Source organism: Dasypus novemcinctus, chromosome X, assembly GCF_030445035.2.
Source record: "Dasypus novemcinctus isolate mDasNov1 chromosome X, mDasNov1.1.hap2, whole genome shotgun sequence".
In the NCBI taxonomy this organism is placed as follows: domain Eukaryota; kingdom Metazoa; phylum Chordata; class Mammalia; order Cingulata; family Dasypodidae; genus Dasypus; species Dasypus novemcinctus.
Window position 1 is genome coordinate 185,508,295 of NC_080704.1, and position 23,327 is coordinate 185,531,621.

Here is a 23,327-nt window from a genome sequence, read left to right on the forward strand (position 1 = left end):
AGTTAGCCTACTGATTGAAGAAACTGTATCGTTGATGTGGAACATCAACGGCCATGGTAGTTGTTGAGGGCAGGGAGAAGAAAGAAGAGATGTGATGTGGGGGCATTTTTGGGACTTGGATTGTCCTAAATGATATTGCAGGGACAGATGCTGGACATTATATACCCTTCCATAACCCACTGAATGGACTTGGGGAGAGTGTACAACTACAGTGTAAACTATAATCCATGTGGTGCAGCAGTGTTCCAAGATGTATTCACCAAATGCAGTGAATGTGCCACCATGATGAAAGAGGTTGTTGATGTGGGAAGAGTCGGGGTGGGGGTGGGGGAGGTATATGGGAACCTCTCATATTTTTATAATGTAATGTTTTTTGTGATCTATGTATCTTTTTTAAAAAGGCAATCAAATTTTAAAAATTATAATAAAAAAAGTTAGCCTACTAAGGAAAACAGTCAACTTCTTGTGAAGGTTTTGGAGAAATATCTATCAGTTCGTTTTATTTGGGTATTCAATAATATCCTTGGTGGTAACACTGACTCCATGGCTTCTGACCCCAGAATTGAGCCTGCTGCCACTGGTTTTAGCCCTGAGATTGACTTTTGTAGCCATGATTGTTGCCTTTTCCTCTGCAATTCTGGTTGTATTTCCCTCTGTTGTAGTTCCCTCTATTTGAATAGCCACCTCAGCTGGGGAAAACAGGGCCACGAGAATAAGGATAGCTGATTCCACCACTTCCACCACCGCCACCACCTCTCTGTGACATATATCCACCACGATTCCCAGGAGCTCCCCCTCTGAAATTTCCACCACACATGTTAAATCCTTCATGTCCTCTATGGCCATCTGTGAAACTGGTTTTTGCCACTCTTATTTTTATTGCTCTTCTTGGAGTCAGTGTTCTGTTTCTTTTCTGAGGGAAGAGCCTTTTTGCTTTCTTCCTTGTATTGCTCCAGATGTTTTTGGGCTTCTTCCTTCTACAGTTTATCGTAGATTATTTCATCAATCTCTCAGCTATCTCTGGCAGCGTAAAGTTTAATTTTTTTAAAAAAAAGATTTATTTATTTATTTAATTCCCCCCCCCCCCCCCCCCGGTTGTCTGTTTTCTGTGTCTATTTGCTGCGTCTTGTTTCTTTGTCCGCTTCTGTTGTCGTCAGCAGCACGGGAAGTGTGGGCGGCGCCATTCCTGGGCAGGCTGCTCTTTCTTTTCACGCTGGGCAGCTCTCCTCACGGGTGCACTCCTTGTGCGTGGGGCTCCCCCACGCAGGGGACACCCTTGCATGGCATGGCACTCCTTGCGCGCATCAGCGCTGCGCATGGCCAGCTCCACACGGGTCAAGGAGGCCCGGGGTTTGAACTGCGGACCTCCCATGTGGTAGACGGACGCCCTAATCACTGGGCCAAGTCCGTTTCCCCGTAAAGTTTCATTTTGAGAACTGCATGTTCTGGAAAGTCTTTTCCCTCTACTTCTGCCTTCTGTGTTCTCTGCTTATAGTCTTCATCTTTTGGGCAAACTACAGCAGCTTGCCATTGGAAGCCTCCAAACAGCACATTTTTCTCCTCCATGCAGCAGTAGACACATTTGTCTGATCCAGAATGAAATTTCACTTCTTATAGGCAGCAATCTCAATGAACTTTCTAAGACACTGGGGGACTTTCTGCAACAGTGTGTTTAGTTTTCCAATATCTGCCATTTGTTTCTTAAAACCTGCCACCATAATTTTATCCATAATGGTATTTTTGTCAAGAATGTTGTATTTACCAGGATTTTCTGCTGTATGTTTAGTAACCCAGGTAGATTTTCCAGCTCCTGGCAAGCCAGTCATTGCAACTTCACCATCTCCCTTCAGGCTCCTTTGGTCCTCTGACTTGATCCTCTAAAGGACATTCTAGATAGTCTTCAGGTATTGAGAAATATAGTTTTTTCTTCTGGCCAAAATTAAATTCAACTGCATAGTTGTGACAAAGAACATGCAGGAAGAGTGGCAGTACACTGACAGGCGGGTAAGGATGGTCAACCACTACACCAGGGAACCAAGAGAGTCTACAGCTGTAAGCAGGAGAATCGCATCCATCATCCATGTGGGATCTAAGCCCCCTCTCAATGTAGAGGTGGAGTGTACATCACCATCCCAGGGTCCACAGGATGGAGGAATATAATATGGATTAGAGTGTTTCACTGGTATTCTACTATAGAATTATTGTGACTCTAGCAATGGAAGAAATTATATCATCGATGTGGAAAAGGTGGCCACGGGAGTTGCTGAGGGTAGGGAAAGGGAGGAAGAGGTATGATATGGGGCATTTTCAGGACTTGGAGTTGTCCTAATGATATTGCAGGGACAGATGCAGGAGATGGTTTATCCTGCCATAACCCACTGGATAGACTGGGTGGAGTGTGTACTACAATGTAAGCTATGGTCCATGCAGTGAGGCAGTGCTCCAGGGTGTATTCATCAAATGCAATGAATGTGACTTACTGATGAAAGGGGATGTTGATGTGGGAGGAGTCGGGGGTTTTGGGGAGTGGGGTATATGGGAACCTCTTATGTTTTTTAATGTAACATTTGTGTGATCTATTTATCTTTTTTTTTTAAAGACAAAAATAAATAATTTTTTTAAAAAAATAGTGGCTGTACAGCAAGAACTTCCTTACTGATTTTGAAGGCAATGCCAAGATCTTGCCCATTCTTAGCATAGGAGAGTTCTACTTCATCACTTTCAAAGTTAACAAAACATGTAATCACATCATTTTCATCAAACTTCTCTCCATAATATTCAGTCTCACAGTTGCATGTTTTACTCCTTTTAGAGAATATCCGTAAGAAAATTCTTCTTCACCAAGCAACATTCCACTTGTAGTTAGGGACCAGCCAATCTGAACTTCATGTATATAAATATCTTTTATATACAAATGCCTTACTGGGATCTTCTTTGTAACCTTCATCTCAAAACAGACTTTGCCCTTTAAAACACGGTAAGATGCTCTTCCTCCAGCCCAAAGAAAAGCAAAACTCTCGATGGTTTATGTTGTTGGCTTCATTTTTGGAGAAGTTTTGCATCACAGAAGGATCATAGCTGTGGCAGGGGAGGATCACTGGTGCAGGGTGCCAGTGATGGGGAGATGCATGGGATGGGGTTCACCTGCCACATTAAACAGTGCTTCAAATAGTGGGGTTCCTGAGGGCTCTAGAGACATTCAGCAACTGTAAGCAGGGCAGGCAGCTCAGGAATTTGGCACCCTGTAAGTGGGCCTTACTTTGGAATTTATGCTCCCCAATGCAACAGAGTTAGACTCATTTACAGGTTCTCTACACATGGCTCTTCTGCCCCTTTTATTTGACTATAATTAGTACTATGCTTGATAAATATATGACCCAGAGACATAAATCTTTGATCTGTCCATGTGCCAGTTGAGCCATGAATTTCAGCAGAGTTGCAACACCTACTCTCCTGTTCATTGGACTCACCCAGGACAACTAACAAGGAGATGATGATGGACAACACGCATACCAAGGAACAGATTGTCTGCAACTGCAAGCAAGATAGTTCCATCCATCCGTTCCATGGGATCTAAGCTCCCTCTCTATAGGAAGCAAAGTGGGCATCACCATCCCAAAATTCTCACAACTGGGGAATGAACAATGGACTAAAGTAAACTTACTCTTATTCTACTATAGACCTATTATTCTAGCAATGGAGGAACTCTTATCATTGATATAAAGTCTATGGCCACCAGAGGTTCTGAGGGATGGGAGAGGGAAGAATAGGTGTAATATGGGGGCATTTGGGGGACATTGGAATTGTCCTGCATGACATTGCAGTGATGGATACAGGCCACTGTGTATTTTGTCATAATCTACAAAATTGTTTGGGACAGAATGTAAACTGCAATGTAAACTGTAATCCATGGTTAGTAGCAATGCTTCAATATGGGATCATCAATTGTAACAAATATACCACACTAATTAGGGATGTTAATGTGGGAAAGTATGGGAGGGGGAGGGAGTGGGGCATATGGAAATCCTTTATATTTTTTATGTAACATGTAATCTAAAGCTCTAAAAATAAAAATAAATAATTTAAAAAAACCTCTTTCCATGGTTAGGGAAAAAACACTGAGGTGATCTCTCACTATATTAAAATGCAGACCACCATTTTAAGCATCAAGACAAACCATTGTGTTATCAAAGTGTTCATCTTCTTCAACAGATGGCTGAGGAGATTTGGCTCTGCTATACTTTTTCTCTTCAGTATACTCAATATCTGCAGTCATGATCTTTCTGTGTTGTTTTTTGCCTTTTGTATCTTTTTTTTTGGATACCAGGGGCTAGAAATTGAACCCAGGACCTCATATGTGGGAAGCCAGCACTCAACTCCTGAGCCACATCAGCTTCCCCGAGTTTTTTGTTTTTGTTTTTTTGTCTTTCATTTGTTTGCTTGTTGTTCATTTTTGTTTTTCAGGAGGCACCGGGAACCAAACCCGGAGCCTCCCAGGTGGAAAACAGGTGCTCAACCATTTGAGCCACATCTTCTTCCTTCCTGTGATCTTTTTTTTTTAAGATTTATTTTTATTTCATTTATACCCCTTCCCCCTATTGTCTTAGCACTTGCTGTGTGCTCTCTGTGTCTGTTCGTCTTCTCTTTAGGAGGCACTGGAAACCAAACCTGGGACCTCACGTGTGGGAGAGAGGCACTCAATCATCTCAGGCACATCTGTTCCCTGCTTTGTTGTTCTCTCATGGTCTTTCCTCTTTGTGTCATCTTGTTGCATGAGCTTGACATGCCAGCCCATCACATCAGCTTATTGTCTTGCTCATCTTCTCTAGGAGGCATCAGGAACCAAACCGGGGACCTCCCATGTGGTAGGCGGGGGCTCAACTGCTTGAGCCACCTCCGCTTCCCCCTTTCTTTGGCCTTTTGACACTTCTTTTTGTCTCTGCCTTTCTGTTCTGTTTTGCCATCTCCTATAGTACACAAAACCTTTATAGGCCTAGCCATCAATTAGTAGCAAGAAAAACAAAACAAAACCCAAAACACAACCCTTTTCTATTTTGAGGTGTGAGACAAAGCTTGTCTTTATCCTTTTTCATTTTTAAAGAGCTTTTAATTGATGAAGCAAACACGAAATCCCAGCATCAAGTTCAGTCAGTGACACAGTCCTGATAAATTACTGATTTTGCCCGTGTCCTTGATGATTTGAAAAAGTGAAAAAAATAGCAAGGCACAAAGCCCAGCCCATGTGCCTTCAGGCACAACCTGGTGGAGAGGGGCTGAGGCTTGGGCAGCTCTCCCCACGGCCGCATTCACTGGTTTTTCATTCTTCTACTTGCTTGGTATCATGTCGCATTTTGGTTTACTTTGCACTAGGACCATGACTTTCATTACAGTTTTCCTGTCTTTGCATTCCCAACTGCCTTTCATTTTCTCATTGATCAAAGCACAGGTAGCCCTTCCTCCTTTGGTCCATAATAACTCCCAGCAACCATCTTGGCTTCTCTCATCACTGTACTCCTGGGTTTGTTCCCCTGTTTCTTGGATCCCACATTTTCTTCATAATGCCTTCGACTTCTAGGGTTGCATCTTCTTCTCATATCAAATTGCCCAATCCTGAGGTGGATTAAAATAATCAAAACTATGTAAATGCTGCTGACTGGCTTTCAACTTTTCAAAACAAGCTACAGATAAAAGGCAGAGTCCTAAATACAGTTATTGAGCTTCATGTAGCAGTCATCTGCCTTGACAATGTAGAAATAAAGGGAGAGATGCCAGTTGTGGGGAGCGGAAGGAGAAATCTGGGCTCCATGGCAGGGAGTCAAGATATAAGGTTAAAAGAAGATGCATCAGGGAAGCAGCTGTGGCTCACTCAGTTGGGCCTCTGTCTACCGTATGGGAGGCCCTGGGTTCACGTCCCGGGGCCTCCTTGGAAAGGCAGGCTCGCCTGCAAGCATTACAGAGAGCCGACTCAGCAAGGTGATGCAACAAAAAAAAGGGGGACAAGCAAAAAAAAAACAGAAGGGCGTGCAGCGAATGGACACAGAGAGTAGACAACAAGCAAGCCGTGGGGGGGGGGGCAGGGATAAATTAAAAAAGTAAATACAGACAAAAGAATGCACAGCAAATGGACACAGAGCAGACAGCAAGCAAAAAGCAGGGGGAAGAAGATGCATCAAAAGAGAGGAGAAATATTTATGTAGAGTTATAAAGGTAAATAATCGAAAAACTAAGCTAAAAATATAACAAAAATGGCGTTTAAATGAGTCAAATTCCCCAACTTTCATGGCAGGGAGAAAGAATGCTTCAAGTTAACAAATCTAGAAGGCAAGTATTGTGCTAGCTTCGGCAGCACATATACTAAAAAAAAAGTCAAGTGTAAGCGTATGGAGGAGACTATCAGACCGTCTCAGATGGGAGGCCATGTAGTAGAGTGGTTAGAGTTTGGCTCTGTGACCTTGGACAAGCTAATTTCTCTGTGTCTGTTTCCTCATCTAGTAAAAAGGGGAAATAGCACGACTTACCTCAGAGCAGTGTTTCTCCTGCTTTTAGCACCTTTACAACTATACTCACTAGTGTGCTGCTTTGCTGACATTTCCCAGAGCTTTAAAGGGACCGGGCATGGAAATGAGAGTGCTTGCTCCACCAGCTTGAACAGGAAGTCAGGACACATGTGTAGTTACCTGGGTCATCTCTGATGCAGTCACAGCTTAAAGTTCTCTGAAAAAAAGGGCCAGCTGTTCTCTTGTCTTCTTCTCTTTTCTGCATCTGTTTTCAAAGCAGCAGATAACTCAAAAATGATGATTTCTCTTTCCTCTTCTCTTTAACCCTTCTGATAAAAAAATATTAATCTTTCAGCCTAAATCTTACTGCTTATCCAAGAACAACTTACTTAAGAGGAAACAGGACTGTTGATACTTCATGTGTTGTTGAAATGGTGAGGACCTTTTCGTCTGCAGAATCGAATGGGAAAGCTTTCCAGGAGAGGGGCAGAAGGCAGAGGGTGGGGTTCATTTCACTGGACTCTGGGAACGTGCAGACCCAGCGAGCCTGGTGGGTGTGAGTGCTATCACCACTCCTTGCCTTTCGGCCTCCCCTTGGGAGTGTGTGTGCCCGCGTTCCTGCTGGTTACATCTTCAAGAAAGTAATTGCTGGATGCCTTTTGTTCTCTCCCAGAGCAAGGCAGGCTCTCCCCAGAGCTTTAGGGCTGGTCAGATGGAGGTGGGTGGGGGTTGGGATGAAAGCAGTGGCCCCGGAGGTGGAGTCCTGCTGGTGGCAGCAGTTGCTGGAATGGGGAGGAGTAGGTGGCTAGGACATCAGTTGTGATGAGGCATTAAAACATGCCTCATGCCTTTGGGACTTAGAGTTGCCCTGGATGGTGCTTCAGGGGCAATCACTGGACATTGTAAATCCTCCCAGGGCCCACTGGATGGAATGTGGGAGAGTATGGGCCATGATGTGGACCATTGACCATGAGGTGCAGAGATGTCCAGAGATGTACTTACCAAATGCAATGGATGTGTCATGATGAAGGGAGTGAGTGTTGCTGGGCGGGGAGTGGTGGGGTGGGGGTGGTGGGGTTGAATGGGACCTCATATTGTTTTTTTAATGTAATATTTTTACAAAATCAATTAAAAAAGAAAAATAAATAAACACTAGTTAAATCTAAAAAAACAAACAAACAAACAAACAAAAAAACATGCCTCAGAGGCATTTTCGGGACTTGGAGTGAAACCAAACCTGTAGATGTGGGATTGGATGTATTGCTTAGGTTGTTATCATCCCAAGAAGAGAATATGATACTGCTACAGAGCAGGATGGACAAGTTCATGATACCAAACTGCCAGCAAGCAGTGTCATGAGTTAGAAGGCATTTCTCCTCTTTTGCCCCTGCCTCTGAAAGTATAGCACAGAAGCTCTCTTCATTCTGTAATTTGTCCGCCTGTGTTTGTCAGTCCATCAGGGATGTTCTGAAGGAACATTCCAGTCTAGGAGGGAAGCACCAGCTACCATCCCAGGTTGTAGGCTTGCTGAAAACATCTCCTTTCAACAGAACTTCTCATAACCAGAGATCCTGGGGGTGGGGATGGGGGGGTGGAGTGGGGAAGAAACCTAATTATGCAAATTTTGATCTTAAAGCTTTATTCATATGTTTCCTGGCAGGCAGTTCTTTAATCTCAAGAGCAAGATTGCTTAGAATTACCATATATTCTAGTTAATTGCATTAAAATTATAGCAAAGGTTGTTTTTGCTATAATCAAGAGTGATTTTGATTAATACTTCTGAAATCAAACACCTCACCAGCACTGGGAATGAGAACAACCTTCACAGCCAGCTCTCCTTTCTCTTCTTTCCCTCCCACTTCTCCCAAAAGGCCAAATGTAAAAACACATTTGAAAGGTTTTATTTATTTTTATATTTAAAATCCACTTGCTTTTATGGATAGTCATTTGTAAAGATAGTTTCTCAAAGAAAGAGGCTGTTTATTTTCCTTCTCTAGTGCAAAGGTTATAAAATAACTGTTGAAGAAGGCCATGAGAGGGCCCGAGCAGAGGTCTCACTGGCGACGTCATGAGCGCACGCCATCCCTTTGTGTACTGGTGGACATTCGAGACATTCTAAAGGGTGTTTTTTGTTGGATCAGAAGGGTGCCTTGGGAAGATTCAGAAGACACCTACTAGAGAAGATATGGCAAACACGTATGAAAAAGACATTAGATTTACAGACGTGAGAGAAAAACAAAATGAAAAATATCTGTAGAACTAGGAATGTGCAAGGTGCTTAGTTAATGGAGTGATTAGATTTGGGTAGGCTTCATCATGGACGACTTTGTCAATGGAAGGAAGTTCTTTTTAATGAACCTTTGCATCATTTCAGAAAGAAACCAGTGAATGTTTTATCAGTCAGAATGTGTTAGGTAATGCAGTGTATACAAACATCTCAGTGCTTCACACAAAATATTTTATTTTCTCACTCATGTTGCATGTCCAGCCAGGTTGGGAGGGGGTCACTCAGGGTGATAGAGGCTCCATTTCACTGCTGTGTTTTCATGATCGCCATGGCAGGAGAAAGGGGATATAGTCAATGTGTGTACACTGCTCACATTTCTTTGACCAAAGCAAATCATGTGCCACCCAGACTTCAAAACAGAGAAGTTGGGGTGGGGGGTAGAGAGTGTTATCCTATCATGCATCCAGAGGAGAACTAAAATACTTATGAACAGCCTGAACATTAAATGCAGCTATGTATAGCCTTGCACATTCTTTGAGGAACAAGCAGCAAGCTATATGCATCTGTATGAAGGCATATTCTGTTTTATTGTGGTCAAATACACAGAACATAAAAATTTGCCATTTTAACCATTTTGAAGTGTTTGAAGGCATATTTTACATCCATTCATGGGGTACTTTCAAAGATTCTTTATGCCATGGATATACCATTGTATATACAACATTTTCCCAGTTTTCTGTTTTTGTTTTTGGTAACAGCTCTATTCAGATAGAATTCTCATATCATATAATTTACCCATTTCAAATGCACAATACAGTGGTTTTTAGTACCTTCACAAAGTTGTGCAGATGTCACCACTATGTAATTCCAGAATGTTTTTATCACCTCAAAGAGAAACTCACACGCATTAGCAGTCACTCCTTATTCCCCCCTCCCCCAGCCTCAGGAAACCACCAGTCTATTTTCTGTCTCTGTGTGGATTTGCCTATTATTGACATTTCATATAAACGCAATCATGTAATATGTTATCTTTGGTGTCTGGGTTCTTTCCCTTAGCATAATGTTTTCAGGGATCATCTATGTTGTCACATGTATCAGATCTATTTATTGCTGAATAGTATCCCATTGTACGGATAGACCACATTTCATTTATCCATTCCTCAGTTAATAGATGTCTCTTTGTAAATATTTACCTGAATGCCTTTATACTGTATGCATCATTGTTTCACTGAGTGGTGTTTTAGTTTGCCAAAGAGCTGCCCCAATGCAATGTACTAAAATAGTTTGGCTTTTATGAAGGATATTTATTGGGAGTAAATGCTTACAGTTCCAAGGCCATGAAAAATCCAACTCAAGGCACCATTAGAGATGCTTTCTTACCAAAGTCAGTTGCTGTGTGTTGAAGCAAGATGGCAGGCCATCTCTACCGTGGTCTCTGCCTTCCCCTCTGGGCTGCACCATCTCCCAGACCTCATCTGAGGGCAACCAGGCATAAGACTCGTCTCTTACAGGGCCTCTTCCCTCAGGCCGACTGCTTCACTTCCAGATTTCAGCTGCAAGCTCTCAGACATTCTTCCTGGTCCTCTGCCCCTTGAGCCTCTAAGGGGCTCCTCTCCTTGCAGCTCAGCTGTGGGGCAAAACTGTTGTCCTTTCTCTCACATGGGCAGGATCATTATGGCAGAGCTTTCCTTTCTGGTGTCTCTCTCTGTGTGTCTCCGTTTATATCAGACCCAGCAAGAGGGTGGAGACTCAAACTGAGTCCTGTAGTCAATTGTGCTACAATTGATGTAGTCTAATTGAAAGGGTTTCATTCCTACCCACAGGAATGGATTCAGTCCCCAAACATAATCTTTCCATTTTTAGGATTCATAAAATAATTTCAAACTGCCACAAGTGGTATGTCTTGAGAATCTTTCCATGCAGTTCTCTGTCATTCCCATAAACTGCTGCATCCTCTCCATACTATCCATGAATTTTGTTTTATGGGACACTCCCCCACTGGGTGGCACTTGACTTGTTGCCACATCTTCCCTGTTGCTGTGCTACAGCAGCCAACTTTGTCCAGATCTCCTTGTGCACGTGTGTGAGGTGCATCCTGGGAAGTGGGATGCAGGGTGACAGGCATGCAGAGTTTATGTTTTATAGATCCTGCCAAATTGTACCCCTGCCCCCCCAACAATGCACTGGGAAGACAGTGCTTGCCCATGGAGTAGGCACTAATCAGTAGCACACTTACTGGTGCTTTTATTAACTGCTCTTTGTATCTTTCTGCTGTTTAGACTTAACTTCCTGAGGGCAGAGCAGGTCTCCATCTCCTGAGCTTCAGGCTCTGACCTGGGAGCAGATCAGAGCCTGCTTGTCTGAGAAAGTGACAAGGAATCCTGGGCAGAGGAATCTACAGAGTCTAAACATTTTGCAAGAGCTTAGACCTTGCTTGAGACAAATGAAAGAAAATTTCAAGGTGTTTCCTTTGGAAGTTGTTGGACTGGATACAGCCCTTAATTTAAACATTAAAGACTTTCCTCCTTGTGATTGGAGAACCACACTTCACTTGTGAAAGCCTCCCCCAGAGCCAAAGGACCATCTGGGGCCATGTCCGGACAAATTCATTCCCAGAAACACTACTCTGATCATGCAGGAAAGTCTCATTCATCTGTCTTGACCAGGAGACAGCCTATAGAAGAACAGAATATGGCAGATTTGTAGAAGGTTGCAGAAATCTGCTTTGGTATCATAGTGTTCTTTGCTCATGGAACTGACATGTGCAACTGAGGTTTTAGCTTCTGAGAGGCCTTCACACATATGCTGCATTAGCTTTTGTTCAAAGGAATGGAGTCTTCATAGGAAGCCTCCTACTTCCCTAAGCTTCTGTCTTCTCAATTCTCAAACCCAAGCTAAGAAATAGTATGGGAACCTATTGGGACATTTTCGAAAGTTATCTTTCAGTTTTAGAACAGTTGTAGATTTACAGTTTCCCTTGTTATTAACATCTTCCATTAATATGGTACATTTGTTACAATTAATGAACTGATATCAATAATTTTTATTAGCCGAAGTCCATACTTTATTCATATTTCCTTAGTTTTCCCCTGATGTCCTTTTTCTGGTCCAGGCTCCCATCCCCTACCTGAACATTGTATCTGAGAATTACTGAGCTGACTGGTCAAGAATTCCAAGACGAGTTCCCCATGTCTTTGGATTGTCACTAGTCAGAATTGTTGAAGGCTTCCTATAGCAGTTTGATATATTTATGAATTCCAAAAATAGATATTGCATTATGATTGTAAACTGGTATGCTCCTCTGGGCATATTAGATTGTATTAACTTCAGAGGTTTTGCTTTTACTTGATTAACTTATGATTAGGGCTTTGATTGGGCCATGTCAGTAGAACCAAGGGGGCAGGGACTCACAGAGAAAACATGGCAGAGGAGAGAGTTGTAGTTTTTTTTAATGCTGGAGCCCCAGGAAGTAAATACACAGAGAAGCACATATGTGAGGAAAGACAGAAGACTCCATTAGACACAATAGAGGCCCTGGGGAGAAAATGAGCCTGATAGTCTACAGCTGACCTTGTGAAGAGAGCAGAGCAGTTGAGCCTGGAAAGAAATGAACCCCAGGGAGAAAGAGAAGCCTTATGCTAGCCTACAGCTGAAAGGAAGGAAGTGGGATCATGGAGCCTTAGAGAATAAGAAGGCCGAATCCTCACAGAGACCAGCAGCCATCTTGCTCCAACACGTGTCAACAGGCTTTGGTGAGGGAAGTAACTTATGCTTTATGGCCTTGTGACTGTAAGCTTCTACCTCAAATAAATACCCTTTATGAAACACAACAGATTTCTGGTACTTTGCATCAGCACCCCTTTGGCTGACTAATATACTTCCTAAGTTGGGTTTTAAAAAACAACACCATTACCCAAACTTCAGCATAGGTTTTGTTTTATTTTTCCTGTGGTTATTACATCTGCTTAAAGTTGAGGTGACAGGGTGATTCTGTTTCCAAGTAGACCTGGGGAAATATGTGTGACCACTGTAAGGGTAGAGTTACTGCTCTTGGGAAGGGGAGAGTTACTATTTCATGAGGACCTCCTGTGCCCCAGATACCATGATAGGCCAAGTTCTTGTTTGTTTGTTACTTTCTTTTTCAGCTGTCTGGTGCAGACAGTGGAGTTTATCCCACTCTTCAGGAGCCAGTCCACTGTCACCACTGGGCCTGTGCAAGGCCCATCTTAGTTTCCCAGGTGCTAAGACAAATGGCATATGATGGGCTGGTTTAATAGCAGGAATTTATTGGCTTACAGTTTCAGAAACTAGAAGGCTTGCTTCCACCTTTCATTCTGGCTGACCAGCAATCCTTGGGTTCCTTGGCTTTTCTGTCACATGGTGATGTCCTTTCCTTTCTCTTCTGGGTTCTGTTGACTTCTGGCTTCTGTTCCTCCATGTAGCTTTCTCTTCATAAAGTTTCCAGTAATAGGATTAGGGCCTAATCTCCTTCAGATGAGAGGAACGCTAAACTAAATTTAACTAAAAGTAACATTTTCAAGAGGTCCTATTTACACTGTGTTCATACCCACAGGAAGGTATTAAGATGAAAAATGGGGTTTTCTGGGGTATAGAATCCAACCTACCACAAGGTCCTGGTCTCATTTTGTTTTATATTAGTTTTATTCCCCTTCATTCCCCATATCCATTCACTTTTCCCTTCCCCAACATCTGACTACAGACAGGCCCTTGTGAAATATGTAGAGTGTGTGTGTGATTTACATAAATGGTATTTTACCCCTTCTGTTTTTCACAGGTTTCATTCAATACCATGTTTTAAATGTTTCTCCCACATTGCTACATCTGGTTTGTTGGTTCTAACTGCCTGGTGTATGAAGATTTCTTTGTAAGTGCCTGCCATGTTGTAGCTCTCTGCTTGGCCAGTCACAGATACCCAGGTTGGGTCCAGTTTGCCTCCTCCACCATCGGCACTACAGAAGGCATCTTCCTCCATGTGCCCACCAGCCCTGCACACAGGAATGGGGTTGCAGGTCATGGGGCATATGCATACCACATTCACCCAAGTGCTGCCAGCTTGTTTTCTACAGGGGTTGTGCTAGTTCATCCTCCCACCAGCTGGCCTACCCACATGGTTCTATGTTCCCACATCCTTTCCTAATCTGGACTTTATCTACCTTCTTCATTTTTGCCATTGTGATAGGTATCAAGTGGTATCTCAGAGTGCTTCCTGCATGCATGTGTGGATGCCTTGTTATTTCCAGGCCAGGGAGGGATTTGGTGTTCTAGTCCAGTGAAGATGCCATTGTTGCCTTTCTCCTTCCCAAGTTGTGTCCTTCCTGTGTTTAGAAATTTCTCTCAAGCTCACAGATTCCAGGAAGCCTTACCAGATTTACCCTACTCTACTTTCTAGTTGAGATTATTCTAGAACACTTAGTTAGTGCTATAGACAGATTTCACTACAGAAAATAGAAGTATATAAGTTGGGAAGTTCATGTGGCCATTCTTCTCTGAGCTGGACACTTCAAGATTCAGAGGTAGCTCACTAAATTCTCAATTCTTGACCTACTGGCTTTATTTGCTTTGTGCTTTGATCTTGTCTGAAAACAGGAGTGTGATCACCCTCTTTTTTCATGAGTACTGTGACAACTCACAAGATTAGCAAATTAAGCTCCTTGTGTATAATTAGAGTTGATACGCACTGAGAGCCCCTCTCTGCTTAGGGTCAGAGTGACCAAAAAGAGGATTTGTTTTCCTTAGGTCTAAGAGGCTCTGATGGTTGGACCTCAATCTTTGGCACCTCACCTTGCACAAGTGCCCTAAAATACAATAATTGGAGGAGCTGTGCAAATGGTGTCATGTTCACAAATGCCAAGTTGTAGCAAAGGCCTGATAATGTACTAGATGTGAATTATGGATCACAATTAAGGTCTTTGTCAGTCACATTACCCAATTAGAATATAAATAATTGTAAGTAGCAATCTTTTTTTAAAAAGAGTAATAGCTTGTTGAAAGTATGCAATTACTGGGTTATCAGAACAGGATCTGGAAAGATACCCAAACAAACACTGCAAACCTGTAAAAAACAAAGATGGGCACTTGGACTTTTTCAAATAGATACCAGCTGCTCCAGCAACTTCTTTGGAGCAGAGGCTGTGCTTTGCTGCTTGTTCTTCCCTGGGCCTAGGGTGATACCTGTCTTGGGGACATGCTCAGCAAAGGTTTATTGACAGATGAAGGAACTGGTGCATAGAAGAAAGGAAGGAGAGAATCAGTTCCCTGAGGCTGCCCTAACAAATTGCCACAAACTTAATGGCTTGAAGCAACTCACATTTATTCTCCTAAAGTCCTGGAAATCAGAAGTTTCAAATCAAGGTGTTGGCAGAGCTGTGTCCCTTCTGGAGGCTATTAGGGGAGAATCATTTCGTTGCCCTATCCTTGCGTCGCTCCCACCTCTGCTTCTGCTGTCACATCTCCTTCCCTAACTGACCCACCTGCCTCCCTCTGTGATTACATTGGATAATCCAGCTGGAGAATTCAGGATAATCTCCTCATCTCACAACCCTTAATTTAATCACACCTGAAAGTCCCTTTTGCCATGTATTCATAACATATTCACAGGTTCTAGGGATTAGGATATGGACTCTTGGGAACATTATACAGCTGTAAAATGGAATGAATTTCTGACACATGCGACAACACAGATGAAGCTTGAGGACATGATGCTGAGTGAAAGTAGACAAGAATAAAAAGCCACATATTTTATGATTCCATATATATAAAAATATTCAGACTAGGTAGCTCTATACAGACATAAAGTAGATTAGTGGTTGCCAGGGGCTGCCAGGAAAGGCAAGTAATTGGGACTAACTGGAATTAGATTGCTGTGGTAGTTGCACAACTCTACGAAGATACTAAATCACTAAAATCACTGAACTATACACTTTAAAAGGGTGACTTTTATGGGTGTGAACTGTATCTCAATAAACACACACACATAAACACTAGTAAATACATTGCAGGTGTTGAGCAAAGCAGGAATTGTGGACCCCACACCAGGCACTTCTTGAAACTGGGAACCGAATGGCAGTCTGGCTCTCCCTCGCCTTGGACGCACACCACACTGTTCTGTTACCAGCTCTTCTTCTCCACCCCCAGAGTGTTCTGCTCCCTTGTAGTGACCCCAGCTGCTCCAGCAGCCACTACACTTGAATGTGGGGAAAAGGGGCTTAGGAGTCAGGGGAGGTTTCCTCCATTTATTCCTTCATTCCTTTATTCTATCATCAGATTCCTACTTGCTTCTTTAACTTCACCTCCTTCTGCTTCTTTGCATGCACTTTTCCTCCCACCCACTCATTTATTCAACATCAAGTTGGGTACACAAGTAAAACTTTCAAAGGTAAGTAAGTGAAGGATCTTGAGATGGGATTTTCCTGGAGTGTCTGGTTGTGAAGATGCTACACTGCTGGCTCTGAATATGGAAGAAGGTGCCATGAGCCAAGGAATGTAGGTGGCCTCTAGGAACTGGATAAGGCAAGGAACACAGCCCTGCAAAACCTTAATTGTTGCACAGAAAGACCCATTTTGGACATCTAGCTTCCAGAACTGTAAGATACTAAATGTATGTTGTCTTAAGCCACTGAATCCCCAAAGCACCTGAGAAACAGATGGGCTGGGGTGGAATTGGATGGGTCTGACCAACTGTAGTGCAGCTTCATCTTGTGGACCCTCAGCTCTTCACTGGTCAAAGGCTGTCTCCAGACTGGCCAAGCCTGGCTTGGTTCACATTTTAAGAGACACGTTTGGGGCAGAAGGAGGCTTTGAAAGCAGGCAAGTTGGATTCTACTCCAGGACACACAGGAAACTCTTATGATTCCTCACTCTTCTCCAAACTGAACAGGAAATTTCAAGAATCTAGATTTTTAGGAGGCTTGCCATTTCCAGGAGATTGTTTGTGTTATTTATATTCTGGAAACACCTATGTACTTGACCCCCACCCTGCTTATATACAGAGGCACAAGTACAAAATTGTAAAAAGGGGAAAGTTCAGCTAAACAGCTGTGACTTCATGTTGGTAGCTCCCAGAGCTAGAGTGGCAGCAGTAGAGATGGAGAGACTTGAATGGCATGCCAGCATGTTTTTTGGAGGTGGAATTGACAGTTCTTGGTTATGGTATAGCTGTGGAGCATGGGGAGAAGGGAATGTCCAGGGAGATGCACAGGTTTCTGGCTTGGACAATGAGGTGGGTTGCTGTGTCATTCAGAGAAGCTTTCTCACCAAAGTCAGCTACTGGTGATCCCAGGGTCCTGCCACATGATGCAGATGGCTGCTGATCTCTGCTGAGATCTCTACCCTCCCTTCCAGAACCTACCATCTCCTGGAGCTCAGCTGTGAGCAACCAGGCATAGGGCTTGTCTCTAACTGAGCCTCCTCTCTCAATCTTGGCTGCTCCACTTTCTTCCTGAGTTCACCTTTGAGCTATCAAGCATATGGCTCATCTTTTCAGCCTTGACCCACTCTGTAGGCCCAGCCTCTCAGGGGACTCTTTCCATGCCTCTGTGCTCTACTGGTTCCATACTCTGGGACCTCTCTCAGTCCTCAGGGCTTCTCTCTTTTCCTGCAGACCTCTGTCTCACATGGCAGGATCAATATGGTGGCTTCCTTACCTTCCTGGTGAAGGCAAGCTGGCCCATGCGGCGAGCTGGTCCAGGTGGAGAACTGTACAACACAGAGTGCTGGCCTGTGCAAAATGTTGGCCTTCACAGGAGTGCTGGCCCTGTGGAAAGCTAGCACAGCAAGATGACACCACAAAAAGAGACATAGAGGAGAGATAATAAGAGGCATAGCAGACCAGGGAGCTGAGGTGGTGCAGGAAATTGAGTGCCTCTCTCCCACTCTGGAAGGTCCCAGGATCAGTTCCCAGAGTCACCTAAAGAAAAGACAAGCAGACACAGAAGAAGACACAGAAAATGGACAAAGAGAGCAGACAGTGAGCACAAAACAACAAGGGGAGAGGGAGAAATAAATAAATCTTAAAAAAAAGAATAAATTGTTAAGTGTTGATTCCCTATTTCTTGTCTCTGCAACTGCTGGCAGAGTAATTTGAGGCAGCGAAGCAAGCACTATTATAGGACAAGGTCTTGTGGTATGTGGGGGTATACAGAAAGGATCAAAGCCCAGTTCCTGTCTCCAAAGCATGTACAGTCAACTATGGGGGTGACACACCCAGATATGTCTGATACACACCCAGATATGTCTGAAACAGTTAGGGTGATATAGTTAGGATGGAAAATGAAGGCTGACCAATTTGTTGAGTTTTACCTGGGGAGGGAGAAAGACACCAGATGGGGTCCATGAAGGAAGTGCCTCTAAGACTGCTAACGACCTCCACAGGAAGAGAAGGGGGTTTGAATAAAGAGAGCAGTAGACAAGGAGATAGAAGAGTGGGCAAATGGTTGGGTGTTGAATGGAATGCAAGGGATGTGGACTTATTCTTGAGGCAAATGGGGAGATACTGGTAGTTTTTATGTAATAAAGGAGACCCAACTGGATCTTTGATGTATCACATTTTTCTGGGAATGGAATAGAAGAAAGACTGAGGCAAGGAGGGTAGTTGGAAGACTGTTGCAGCAACTGAGATAAGAAATTAAGGAAATGGCCACAGAAGTAGAGGTTGTGTGATGAATATGAGAAATATTTTGGTATTTGGTGGTAAAATAGACAAATCTTGGTCTTGGATGGGTCACAAATGAGGGAGAAGGAGTCAAGAGTAATGGCCATGTTCCTGGCTCAGGTGCCTGGGTAGATGGCACTGCATTCAGTGGGGCTCAGCTACATAAGAGGAGGAAGGCAGGCTGGGCAAGGAAAGACAAGGGCCAGTTTTCCATGTTTCCTTGGAGTTGCTGTGGAAATCTCCCTGGGCAGGAGGACCTGCAAGGTTAGAGCTTGGGAGGGATGTATAGGAGCAGCCGCCTTGGGTCGGCTGCACCTTTCTTGCTTTGCATTGGCCTGGCCAGGTAGTAAAGGCTGAAATCCTGATGGCACCAGTCAAGTGTAGACTGGGATTCCACCCCTGAGCCTGCTCCTGGACATGGACAGGGCAGCTGGTAGCTGATGCTGAGTCTTCTGATGTGCCTGCTTGGCCTTAGAAGCTGACCGAGTTAGACCAGGCTCTGTCTGGGCGGGCTCTCTGGGGACTCCTGATGCATCCCTGGTTTTATCCAGACATGTGCACTGCATAATGGGCTGTCTCCTAATGAGATTCTACTGTTTCTGATTAACCAACTCAAAACAAAGCCTGAAACAGAGTCAACCTTTTAATGGACTCTCCTTATCTGTAAAATGAGTGGGTTGGACTAGCTCTGCCTGGTTCTGATTTAGAAATTTCCTTATTGTAACATCAACCAGAGACAGATTTTTACCTCACTGAAGAAATTATGCAGAAATCCATTTGTGTTTGTATTTATGTTGGCTGCTGGAAAAGGAAATGCCACGTACAGTGTTCCTAGTTTAAAAGTTGTGGCTTAAAGGTACTTTGGTGTGGCCTTGTCAAAATCACTGACATTCTTGGGTCACATCAGTAGAAACTAAAGGTTCATCAGACACTGGTGAGTTCTAATGGGAATGTGACTTTGTTCTCTCTGTGTTTATTAAACTCATTTTAATAAGACTTGCCTATAAACTATGTGCTTGTACTAACCTCATACTTTCCTTAAAACAAAACAGTAACAACCAATATTTGAGAACTTCCTATGTGTCAAACACTGTGCTTAACACTTTACATACCATGGTCAGTTTAATCTTCACAGATGAGGAAACTCAGGCACAGAGCTGTCCAGTCCCTTGCCCAAGGTAGCTCTGCTGGTGAGTGGCAGATCTGGGATTCATTCCTGTGTGTCCAGGGTCAGGAAGCCTTGGGTCCCAGCTTTCCGACACAATGCCAGCAGTGTCATCTTTGGCAAGCCACCTTGGTATCTTATACTGCTTCACAGAAACTGTGGCCCTGAGAGCAGTGTGCCTCTCATCATAGGGCTATCGCGAGACCCCAGGCCTTCTGACCCACTGCAGTGAGCTATTACTTGTTTCCATCATGTCATCCACCTTATTCTGTGGAAGGAGGAGCAAACAGACATGATGCCTTTGTTTTCCTTGTGGGAAACAGACCATTCCTAGGACAAGTGACCATTTCTATCTCTGCCACCTAAAGATGAAGAGCTCTGGCCCTCCGGCTCCTACTGCAAAAAGTGGAGCTGATCTCTGAGGCCCGAGTGCCCTACTGCAGGGCCGACTGCTGGGGACAGTACCTGAAGACAGCTACTCCGTTTTTTAATTGAGATATAATCCACGTACCATATAATTCACCCTTTCTAAAGTCTCTAATTCAGTGGGTTGTTTGCTTTTTGTTGGTGGTGGTTTTTGTAGAGTCACTCTGTTGTGCAACAATAACCAGCATTTTCCCCTTCATATGGAATCCTCTGGCACTCTGCCCTGACTTCTGCAGAAAAGGTTATCCTTGTAGGCATTTGAAGCACATTTGGGATTTCCTCTGTGAACATCCATCCATACCCCTTTTCTTTTCTGTGTGGAAAGGAAGAAAGAAACTGTCCTTCCAATCACCAACTCATTAGCAAAGTGACTCATACAAGTTGTAAACAATCTCTCATTCCCCTTTAAAATCAAGCAAATTGCCGCTTGGCACACTTAGGTGCTTCCTTGAAAGATGTGAAGAGAAACATACTTCTAAGCTATGGCTCCTGCATCCAAGCCATTGCCTTAGTCCCCAACTTTACATTTATCTGGTGGTAACTGGGGCACGGAGTGCCCTGTGAGGACTTGAAATCAGTGACCACTGCCGATCCCTGCCTTCCTGTGCCATTATTCTCCTCTCTGTGAGTGCTTTAAATTTATTCATGAAACGAGTTGGAGCTCAGGTGGCAATAGCTAAATCCATTTAGCAATCAGAATAGGAGAAAAGCCATTTTCCTCTTCCCTTGCAATGTTGCAGTGCTTAGCTAACCCAGAGGATATTAATTACTCGCCATGCTTTGAGATGTAAAGCATCAAGACAAATGTATGTGGCTCTAGATTGCGGCAACAAGAGTTAAAGCAGTACAAAAATTCTGGGAAATCAGGGACTAGGAGAATGTAACATTTTGGGCTTGCCCTCCCCCTCTCTAGCATGAGGTGAGAAAGGGATACCTACTTGTTTGTGTGAAGGGAGAGAAACTCTTTTCACTAAAGAGACATTTGAAAATTGACCATCTGTGGCAATGAGTTTGTCGCATGGATTTCTCAGAATGTTTGCATGGCCTGCGGGGAGCTATTTGCGTCAGGAGGTATGACGTTTTCCTAGCCTGCAGGTTTTTCTCTTATTAATCACGCCCCCCCCCCCCCCCCCCGAGGGGAGGGATGTGCCTGGCGTGCCTGCGGCAGCCCTATCAGATGAGAGATAAGGTCTCTATCTGTATTATGGTGGAGCATCCTTATTACACGGCTCATTTCACCTTAAATCAAGCTGTACCCCCCCATCAGTTGGCTTAATCTATTGGGACTGATTTTGGTCTTATTGCCTGGCCAACCCTCGCCCCCCCCACAAGTGATTAAGGGGCTTGGGCCACTGTTATATGTTCTGGGTCGTGGCAATTTACCAGTTTTTAGAGTCTGAGATCCCCGAGTTTGTTTTTTGTTTAATTTTTTTTTAACTTTTTATTTTGAAATAATTTCAGACTTACGGGACAGTTGCAAAAATAATACAAAACCCATACTGAGAACTCCAAAATTTTCTCTACCCAGATCTTGTCACATTTGTTATATAATTCTCTCTCTTTCTCTCTCTCATCTATCCATCTTCCTATTTTCTAAACATTTGAGAATAGACTATATCTACATCATGGAGCTCAAACATAATACTTCCAAGTACATTTCCTAAGAACAAGGATATTCACTTATGTAACCACCTTAAGTATAGTTATCAAATTTAAGAAACTCTGAAAAAGTCTTAATAGCTCAGGATCTAGATTGAGAACAAATGGTTTTGTCCATAGGTGTTTGAGTCTGTTGAATCCGAGGACAACTAGGGATCGAAAAGAATGCAAAATTGCTTTCTGTTCTTAACTCTTTACTTCGTGACATGTAACAGGGAAATATCAGCAAACAGTAGGGAAATAAAAATGTCTTATTACTGGTACAAGAAGTTATTTGGAAGAACCTACTCTTGCAATTCTTGGATGAGAATGTAGGGATAGAATTTTGAAGGAAGACCCCCAAGGGGGATGATTGGCTTGTGATTTTGGAGTGATTGATACAGAATTTATGATTATTCTTGCTAATTATAAGATAAATACATGCAATGATTAAAAACCAAAGAGTGGCAGAGGTCTAAATTAATAGTAAAATGTTCTCTTTTCCCTTCTTCCTGACCCCTATTTGCATTCCCTAAACATAACCATTCTTACCAGTTTCCTTGTGTGAATTTCCAGAAATTTTTTATGGCTGTGGAGACATACACACATACACATACACAAATGGAAAACACTTTTTTGCACCTTGCTTTTCATTTATTTAATATTGTATCCTGGAAATCTTTCCCATGTCGGATATGGGCTTACCACATTTTTAAAAACAGCTACATAATATTTCATTGTCTGGAAGAACCATCGTTCATTTGACCATTCCTCTTTGATGACTAGTCAGTCTGTTTCCACTTCCCTTTGCTAATGTAGGTAGTGCTGCAGTGGACGTCCTTGAACATACCTCCTTAGGCACAGGCACAAGTGTTTTTCTGTAAGAGGTATCTAGAAGTGAAATTACTGGGTTGAAAATATGCATATTTAAATGATTTTAATTTTGCAAATGTTGGGGAAATTACAAACTTAGAGAAGACTTGGAAGTTACTATAAGGAACTTAGCTTCTTCCCTGAACCACTTAAGAGTAACTTGCCTCCCGATAGCCCATCACCCTTGAATACATTAGAGTACATTTTCTACAAACAAGGACTTCCTCCTATTTAATCTACAATGCAGTCATCAGAATCAGGAAATTAACCTTGATGAATAACTATGATGTAATCCTTAGATCCCATCAAGTTTCACCAGTTGTCTCAATGTGTAGTATAAAGAGTTGCCATATTCTGATTAACCTAGATTTTCTATTGTATCATATTTGCTCTGCATTGTGTGGATATGTGTTTATCTCCAATATTTTTCCTGAAGCATCTCAGAATCAGTTGCAGACATGATTCCCATTACTTTTTTCCTTTGATTTCATTCCTGTTTTTCTGTATGTTTAAGTATTTTAAAACACATCCCGGATATTATGTCGTTTTACCCCTATGTGCTTCCATATACGTCTTTTTTTAAAATATTTATTTATTTATCTTCCCCCCCCACCCCCACCCCGGTTGTCTATTTGCTGCATCTTCTTTGTCTGCTTCTGTTGTTGTCAGCGGCACAGGAATCTGTGTTTCTTTTTGTTGCATCATCTTGTTGTGTCAGCTCTCCGTGTGTGCGGTGCCATTCCTGGGCAGGCTGCACTTTTTTTCGCACTGGGTTGCTCTCCTTTTTGACAGGGAATGGCACTTTAATAGTCGTGGCCGGGGTGACAGGAC

The 23,327-nt window shown here is 43.1% G+C and overlaps 1 protein-coding gene and 1 pseudogene across 4 annotated transcripts in view; one reads left to right on the top strand and one right to left on the bottom strand.

Moving 5' to 3' along the window:
• The window catches only part of CD99L2 (CD99 molecule like 2), a 134,010-nt gene that overhangs the window by 30,442 nt on the left and 80,241 nt on the right, over window positions 1-23,327 (top strand). The gene's annotated exons all lie outside the window — the stretch shown is intronic.
• LOC139438146 (heterogeneous nuclear ribonucleoprotein U-like) lies at window positions 435-4,276 on the bottom strand (annotated as a pseudogene).